Source organism: Rattus norvegicus, chromosome 9 (genome assembly GCF_021556685.1).
Source record: "Rattus norvegicus strain SHRSP/BbbUtx chromosome 9, alternate assembly SHRSP_T2T, whole genome shotgun sequence".
Taxonomy (NCBI): domain Eukaryota; kingdom Metazoa; phylum Chordata; class Mammalia; order Rodentia; family Muridae; genus Rattus; species Rattus norvegicus.
Genome location: NC_141542.1, coordinates 115,578,875 through 115,588,534, shown reverse-complemented (window position 1 = coordinate 115,588,534; position 9,660 = coordinate 115,578,875). Strand labels below are relative to the sequence as shown.

At 34.3% G+C, this 9,660-nt stretch overlaps 1 long non-coding RNA gene across 1 annotated transcript in view; it reads right to left on the bottom strand.

The window, feature by feature from the left end:
* Positions 1-695: 695 nt before the first annotated feature.
* The window catches only part of LOC148003869 (uncharacterized), a 74,476-nt gene continuing 65,511 nt past the window's right edge, over positions 696-9,660 (bottom strand). The window contains exon 5 of the long non-coding RNA XR_015629269.1: positions 696-1,909. This is a non-coding gene — a long non-coding RNA (uncharacterized LOC148003869). The remainder of the gene's footprint in view (positions 1,910-9,660) is intronic.

The window sequence follows — 9,660 nt, the reverse complement described above, 5'->3', positions numbered from 1 at the left end:
TCAAAGAAGTAGATAAACACTGCCACTAAAACTCATCATCTGCATGCTGTAGAAATGAATAAATAAAATCACACAGAAATTTGATAACCTACTAGATTTAGAGGGCCATGGTTAAATATCTATGTCATTCTCTATTGTGTTCTGAGACAACTGGGGGTCTTCCTTTTATAAGGAAATATAATATCAGAAGAGAGGAATGGGTTACTCTGTGGTAATTTTTTTTCTGTGATTAAAGGTAGCCGAAAATGGGGATGGAACATTCTATTATGAAGGTCACTCTAAAAACCAGCTGTCCAAATACTTCATCCTATCAGGAATCCCATTAAGGTAAGGAAGTAAGCAACTCAGTGGCTTCTGGAATTTTCTGAAACTGACCAGATATAGTAGGTTCATTTCAGCACCAAAATATAGAAGCAGTAAAACATGCTTGGAGTCATTCTCATAAGCTGTTAAAGGCAGGCTCAAAAAGAATGGGTCAAGTATAAGATGATTAAAGTAAGAGTGACTCACAATATTATCAATACTTCATATTGGGTACATGAATTAATAAAATAAGAATGGGTTTAAAATATATATCCTCAAAGCAACATTTCCCTATGAATACACACTACTCACTATTTCTGTTTCTTCAAATAAACAGCATTATTATAGATTATAAAAATTATAACAAAGACTATAAGAAACTAAGAGATGTAAAAGACAGAAGGGAAAGTCTTTTCATTATAAATTTCATTTTGAAAATTAATAACCCACATGTATGTAGCAATTGTGTAGCTTAGTCTTTTTGTTGGACTCCTGACAGTGGAAGCAGGAGTTGCCTTTGACTGTGGAGCACATTTGGGACCCTTGCTCCGACTGCATGTCCCGTCTAGCCTTACCAGGACAGAAGGTGACTAGTCTTACTGAAACCTGTTACTAGTCAGAGGAGGCTTGCCATTTTCTGAAGAAGAAAGAGGCAGAGTAGATGGGGGGGGGGTGTTGAGAGGTGAAGTGAATGAGGGTCTTGGAGGAGAGGAGGAGAGGGAGGAGCAACTACAGTTCAGTTGTGAAAGAAATTAATTAATTAATGGGAAAAAAATGCTACATACACAGTAACTTCTTGCCCAGGTCTGTTGAGAGAAATACAACTTCCTTGAAACTAAGAGGACAAGGTTTAAGTATAGAAAACTTGAACTTCATTGTCATGATGCGATTATGCATTTCAGGTAAGGAGCCAGAATGGGTGGTTAAATAATGAGTTAAACGTTGAGATAATAAAAATACCTTCAGATAGAGTCACTTAGACTTAGGGAGGAAATCCTATACTTCAGTCATAATGTTTCCTGTTCAGTTTTCTTTTCTTTCTTTCTTTCTTTTCCCTTTTTCTTTTTGAATTCCATAAGCACTGTGAGTCCTAGGACAGCAGCATCCATTAGTGCATCCATTTGGTTGGAACAAATTAGTACGCCGTGACTTGTTTAGTTTTGCTTACAAATTGCTGGGTACAGATTAAGAGCAAAATGGCAGGTGAGGATCCCTCCATTTCCATATCCTTATCATGAAACGAAGTTGAGCAGTTATTGGTGTCTTAGACTTCCTTCCCAAGGGATGTAAAAGACAGATGAAAAATTACAGTCTGTGGTTTTGATATAATACCTAAGCCAATGGAACAATAAGATGGGAATACGTAAATATTCGTCCATTTGACCCTTCTTGAAGTTTTATACAGCACACCAAGGACAGAGGTTACTTCTTTTAGAACATGGGAAGAAATTTTAGCAGTCCATTTTCAGTCCTGGCATGCTGTGATGCAGGGTGGAGCATGGAGTTTGGTAGACACTTGGTAAGTGTTTGTAGGCAGACAGCTGGTGGTCTGTATCTACCATTCCAAAGAATCCAGGCAGCATACTGAGTGGCAAGACTTCAGTGACTAGGAAAGAGATATATTAATTTAAAAAATGTGGGAGTGAGAATTCAACTGGGCCTATTGGGGGAGCACGGAGAGACCTACAAATAAAGCTGTCCTTCACAAAGGTTGCGGAACCTCATTGGACAAAGACTAGGTTTCATTGCACATAGCCACAAGTCAGTTAGGAAGTGATACTCCCACTAAGGTCTCCATCGGCTCATCTACCTGTGAGACTCCAGTGTTACTGAACATTGCTTACTTATGTGGGCATAAATAGATTGTATTTGACTCTTTCACAATATCAACTAACTGGACCACCAGAGCTCTCAGGGACTAAACCACCAATCAAAGAGTACATATGGACAGAGCAATGGCTCCAGCCACAGATGTAGCAGAGGAATGCCTTATCTCACATCAATGAGAGGGGAGGCCTTTGGTCCTGTGGATACCCAGCACAGGGGGATGCTAGGGCAGTGAGGTGGGAGAGGGGGTTGATGGGGGAGAGGGGAGCATCCTCATAGAGTCATGGGGAGGGGTAATGGGTTAGAGGGCTTGCAGAGCACAAACCAGGAAGGGGAACAACATTTGAAATGTAAACAACAACAACAAAATAACCAATAAATAAAGTAAAAGAAAAGGAAAGGAAAAATAAGAAACCAACATTGGACATATTAGTGCCTCAGTTCTGAGAAACTGCATGTAATCAGAATGGTCTATTAATCATATGCCAACAATTAATGTCATGAAAAATTAACACTATTAGAGAAAACAATTAATAAATAAATTATTTTGTTACAGGAAGGTAATATAGAAAGATATCCCAGAATAGAATATCAGAAAATTTAAATATTTCATACATGGTAGCACATGTCAAGAATTTTAGTTCTCTGGAGACTAAAGTGTAGTGATTCTGGGTTCAATGCCAGACTTAGCTCTTTATCAGCACATTATTTCAAAACAAAACTACAACAAAAAAATCAAAGAACAAAAAATAAAATTCACAATCTGGAGAGAAGTGGAATGAAATCAGAGTGACCTTTTAAAGAAACAGATTAATTTATTTGAATGATTAACAGTTGAATACACGGCCTTGTGCTTTATAGAAATCTACAGTGTGCTACATTCCAAGACCCAGTGTTGTTCTATTTGTTTGCTCATTTTGTTTTTTTCATATATTTATAACATCATTTTTCTTTTCCTGTATAGTGACTTTTAATAATAAAAAGTTATAATCTTTTAAAAATATAAACTACAAAGCAAATATGTGTCATATACCAACCTAACTTAATAAGCAGGAAAACTAATCATTAGAAAAACACACTTGATTATTAATGAGGATTGTAAGAAAAAAGAACATATTATAAGAATAAAAAAACAATTTAGAAATGTTTGTATTCTGTATCTTAAAATCTTAATAAAAACCTTGACTGTAAATGGATCAAAACCTCTGATATAAAGATCACCAAGAGTTTATTATTCCAACAATGATGAAAATATATTTAATTTTGTTACTTGGAACTTTATTTTAACAATTGGAATGGCAGGAAATGAAGGGACTTTAATTATAGTCTATTCAATTATCTTCCAAAGAAATCAATATTACACATACTCATGGGAAATAAAATATACTTTATTTTAAATAGTAACATGGAATAAGGACTGTCCTTTAATTATGAAGGAAATAGAAATTCTAGACATATATTTTAAACTTCACATAAATGCATTAAACACATATTACTTGACCCAAAGTAGAGGTAGATTTAATTAAAATAATACTTGAGGGTATTAGAAATTAACTTTGACTATGAACGGAATTTTGAAGAAGTGAATAAAAATATCAAAAAATTTAGACCTATTAGATATGAATATTTTCAGAACATCCAACAGAACGTTGCAGATTATATTTCTTTCTCAAATATATTTATGCTCATTATCTCAGGCAAATCTTAAAATATACCACAAATAATTCTCAAGAGTAATTAAAAACTGAATCATACCATGTGTATTTTTTAACTACAATGCTTTGAAACTATAATCCAATGAGACATCTTTTGACGGATGTAAAATTATGGAGTGATGACTAGGATCATAACTTAATTTCACAGGACTTACTTAATGCTCAGATTCACTCTCTAGTCCTACTAAGTAAATGAATAGATAGATACATGGATAGATGATAGATAGATAGATAGATAGATAGATAATAGATAGAGAGATAATTGATAGACAACAGTTAATACTGAAATTACTTATTTTTGCAATAGCATGTGATAGTTTGAGGATACAAAGGGGAAATTAAGAAACTTCTTGAAACAAGAGAAACCAGGATAGTAAATATTAAAATTTTCTATGGAATCTGGCAAAATTAGTATTAAGAACATTTTACAACAATCAATGACTATGTTTCCGAAGCAGGAATATATACTAATCTGTCACTGTACCTAAAAGAAAGAAAAAATAATAACTTAATAAAATGAAATTAATAATTAAGACATGGCAGAAACACATGGAGTATGAAAAGATAAAATATCAATAAGACAGAGTTGGTTCACTAATGAAGAAATTTTTTGTTAAATTCATTAGAGACAAGAAAGGAATAAAAAATTAAATATTTTTCTGAGCCTGTATGAGTTAGTTTTAACTAACAACTAAGAAATGCAAAGAATCACAACATACCATTACAATGATTCAACAAATTTGCCAACAACTAGACAATTGTCAAATTACTACATATTAATCTCTTACAAGGCCTGAATCATAGAATAGAAAACCTGAACCAGCAACTTATGACAAAAGATATTCAACCAGCAATGGAATCTCCTGTTATATGGAACCAGATGTCTTCACTGTTGAATTCTATCAGATGCCTATGAAATCAGTAGCACTGCTTCTTAGGTTACTATAATATTGAAGAAAAATTAATTACTCCAAACACATTTTAAGAAGCTAATATTTCTGGGACTTGACACCCAGCTGGTAATACAGTGAAAAAGAAAGATAAAACTCCATGTATTTGATTATTAAATTTTCATTAAGTAAACAATTGACCAACAAAATTCACTAGCAGCTTATAAAGATGATAAAGATTATGGTATAATTTGGTAATAGGTACACTTAGATGGTTAAAGACTAAAAGCAACACAATTATCTCATAAATGCTGCTTAATAATTTTTAACATCACTTTGTTTTAAGGTTTTGATCAAATTAAAGAAGGAACATACCACAATGTGATAATATTCATATTTATAATCAAAGAGAGAAGATTATTTTGAAAAAGCCAAAGGGTATCTTCCTTAGTTCTGGAATGACATGAAATCCCCAATTTTTTCACAGGTTAACAGCAAACTGAAGGCCCTAGAGAGGAACCAGTAAGAGATGGAGTAGAGGGTGTGCAAGTGGAAAATAAAGGACTCAGGAAGTTACTGTTGAGGATGGCTTTATTCTATATGGAGAAAACTTCATTACACAAAATAATACCAATAAATGAATTCACTGAAATTCCAGGATATGAATGAATTAAATATAAAAAGTAATACAATCATATAAGCCAATAACTAATTATCAGAAAATATTAGAGAGCACTGTCACTCCCAGTAGCAATAAAAAGTGAACCCAGGGAAAAAACTTAATCAAAAGATGACAGTTCTATGCAATGCAATGACATCAACAAATCCTCAGAAAGAAATGCAAAGACTTCCACAATATACACTTAAAAAGAGTTAATAGAAATATAATGTAATTAATGTTAAATTAGGGCACCACATATTGCTAAATCAGAAGGAACCATATTAAAAATAAACACACTGCTCCCAGCCCATGCTTAATCCAATGCAGTTCTAACAACCACCTAAATATAACGTTCCAGAAATAAACACATAAATGATAAGAAGCATTCACACAACAATACACACACACACACACACACACACACACACACACACACAGAGGCACACAGGCACACACCAGCGTGCTTACACACTGCCCAATAGAAACAGACATAATGAAGAAAAACAGAACAAAACAACAATGAAGGCAACATTACACCATTTGAATGAAAACACAACAAAAGCTAATAATGAAGATGGCTTGCGTTGACATTATCCTGGTTGGCATGAATTTAGAGAAATCAAGGACCACAAGAGAGTGTAAAGGAGGTCTGGTGGCGTAGGGACATCTTTGTGGAGACGGAGGTGGGGCGGGGTGGGGTGAGGTACTGGGATGTGGAAAAGTCAGAAGGTAGACTGGGAGGGGAATGAAATCTGGAGTGTAAAAATTAATCAATTAATTAATTAATTAATTACAATAAAAAAGAGAAACTTAAGACAATTCCACTAAAATCAGGGTCAAAGCAAGACTGTCCACTCCATAGTTCTTCAATGTAATATGTGAAATTCTATTTAAAGCCATAGGACAACTAAAAGAGATCATGACACATGCCATTTCTCCGAATGTGAAGGTTTTTATTCTTAACTTGTTATTTTTAAACTCAAATGAATAACAAAATACCTTAATGAAGTGATTTGATAAGATTCAATCAATGGTTATTTCAATGTTGTATCTTTTGAGGTCTGCTTTGCGATCATATAGTTAATTTTGAAGATGTTTCTGTGAGTTGCTGAAAGGAAAGTATATTCTTTTGTGTTCAGTTGAGATGTTCCGTAGATATCTATTAAGTCCATTTGAGGTTATCTCTGTTAGTTCTTATTATTTCTCTGTATAGTTTCTATTTTGGTGACTTGTCCATTAGTGATAGTGGATTGAAGAAGTCTCCCGCTATTATGTGTGAGGTTCAATATGCGATTTAATTTTTAGTAATGTTTCTTTAATGACTGTGAATTCTTTTGCATTTAGGGCATAGGTGTTCAGAATTAAGACATCATCTTGTTGAATTTTTCCCTTGATGAGTATAAGGTGTCCTTCTGCATCTCTTTTGATAGCTTTGAGTCAAAAGACTATTTTATTAGATATTTGAGTGTCTACTCCAGCTTGTTTCTTCTATCTCTTTGCTTGGACAACCTTTTTTTTTCTAGCCATTTACTGAGAGGTATTAGCAGAGGATACAACGTCCTTCTCAAACCCTGCAGTATTACCCTCTCCACCCCTGCCTGAAGCAATCATTCCTGGATTGATTTCAAACCTTCATCACCAAAAAAGATGAGTGACAGCTCAAACCTGGTGACCTTCAGCATTCCTTGCTTCTAAATCTGTAACCCGACTCAAAGCTAAATAGTCCACATAGTGAGATAGAAAGTGTGAGTCAAGAAGAGGTAGACAACATCACTGGAGAATATAATGAGCTTGAGGATTCATTGAGTCAGAAGTCTGGGAAATAGTTTTGGGAGAGAGAAATAAAGGTATGAATCAATGGTGGAAAGAAACCCTGGAGTTAATATAGAAGCTTACACAGTTTTTTTTTTAAAGATGCTTAGAGCTTGTTAAATTGGTGGTATGTACAATTAGTCAAAAGAGAGTAATTAATAAAAAGTAAGAGATACCTGATAGCACTTGGCTTTTTAATGATGAAGGAGGTGTTTAGGTCCAGAGAAACTGCAATGGTTGAACGGTTTCACTACTGTAAAACTGATCCTAGAAAACGCAAGGTCCCAGAAGACATGCCTTTACTAATGTCATAAGATGAAGACGGTTATATGCCTGTGCTTATATTATTAGTGTTTTCTAAGAACTTGTTCCTTGAAATAATGTGTGAATATTACTTGAAAGAACAAGGCAGTTGGTAATCAAACTTGAAGTATATTAAGATATAAAGTTCATCCTGGCTCCAGTATAAATTATAATTAGAATTTTGTCATAATAAATGATAACAGTCAACCAATTAATTAGCAACAGCAGGATGAAGTACAGATTTATAAGAGAAGTATTGAATGTGAGCTTCTTATGCATATCAGACTGATGATAGACCATAGCGCATTCAATACTTCAGGAGATGTTAGTAGAGGAAACACTGATGCGATGGAAAGTAGTGCAAAGTGTTACTCATAAGCAGCCTCATGATATTTACGAATATTAAAAATGAAAAGAATGTATTGAATAGCAAGGGGCTGAAGGACATTTAGACAATTGAATAGTCAATAAGATACATGAGGTCAAACAATCACAGAGGTAAGCTTTCCACAAATCACTAAATCAGTGTATAATGATGGCAGATGTAAGCTATCAAGGCAATCAAGAGAGTGGGCTCAGACAGTTACTTGCACTTTAACCTAAACTTAGGATTGTGAAAGAATCAAAACAGACATAGGTACACAAAGTCAGAAAGAAACATGTAAGCTGACAAATACGTGTAGAATAATTCTAGTTTACTTAATTCTCATCCATAACATTTCAATATACATCTATTACCAGTGTGTCATAAGCTTTCAAAAGATAAAACTATTACCTTGAAGTGAGCACTTCACAGAAGTGAATTCGTTCCCACCCATGATAGGTATTATCTTGTTTTTTTTCCCCCAAATCAACAAATCAATTACTGGTGAGGCTTTCATTGCTTACAGAAAATAACCCGTCCTTAGAACACCTAGATTCATGCACAATACAATTACACCATTAACTGTGATGACTTGAGGCACATGTCTGTGTATCTTCTGCAATTTCCCACTATTTCCCGATAGATCAGTGACTAAGAAGATGAAAAAATTAGAGCAGAGTCAAAAAAAGAATCACACCAAAATACTTTCTTACTTTATCTTTAGTGAAAACACATGGATCCATTTCAATAAAAAAGAACAAGAAATCTTTTGTCCATAGATCCTTGACAGTTTCTAAAACTTCTAGAGTCACCAGTAAAAAAAGTGTTACAGGATCACCTGGAAAATGGATTGTGAAGCACGATTTTCACACCCTCTTAAGAAAATGAAACTGTATGAATTAAGAATGTGAAGATTTGTCTTCACACAGCTGTGTCTTGAATATTGCTTTTTGGGAAATGTAAAAATGTCCTCCAAGATTGGTTCATCTTTACTTTATGATATGTACTTTGTAATTTCCTCAGAGCTTAAAGTCATTGTTATTATAATACTCCATATGTGATGAACTAGAAGGACATGAACTAGAGCAGCATGTCCTAGGCTGTGTACACCAACACCAGGACCATACAAATAAAAATAAATTAACTCTGACAGGAAACATGGTAAACAGGATAGCTAATGAAGGAAAGGCGTCTCATTTTTCTTAGTTTGCTTACTGAGGTGCTCATCAAGAACTTAATAATAACAACCTCAGTAGAAAAGGATCATTTCATCTTATAAGTATAGGTAATAGTTCATGATCGAGGAAAGGAGCTGAAGATAATAACCCAGAAACAGAACTAAGCCAGAGAGGAGGGAGGAATGCTTCTCACAGACTTGCTTTCCAGGGTCCTCCTAAGAGTTCCTACCTTGGGTTTCATAGACAATGACTATTTCCTGAAAGTTTAAGATGAAATAAATTCTTCCTTCCACAAGTTCATTTTGGTTTTATCACTATAACAGACAGCAAACTAGGATGTAAATTAGTTCCAAAGAGTGATTGTTGCTGTGATTCTCAAGACTATTTTATTTTGTAGGAGAAACGTGGATATTAGTGCCACCTAGAAATTTGAGTGCTAATAGCATAATGGTTGTCTGCTGGAGCATAGAAAATAAGAAAGATAAAAGAAATTCAGACAAAGGAGGCCAGACTTAGCAAGTTTCAAAGGAAAGCCAAGACTCTACTGGCTATTGCAATGATATTTTTAATTAAGAATCTGTGGAACTGAAACATTTTCTTCAGTGAA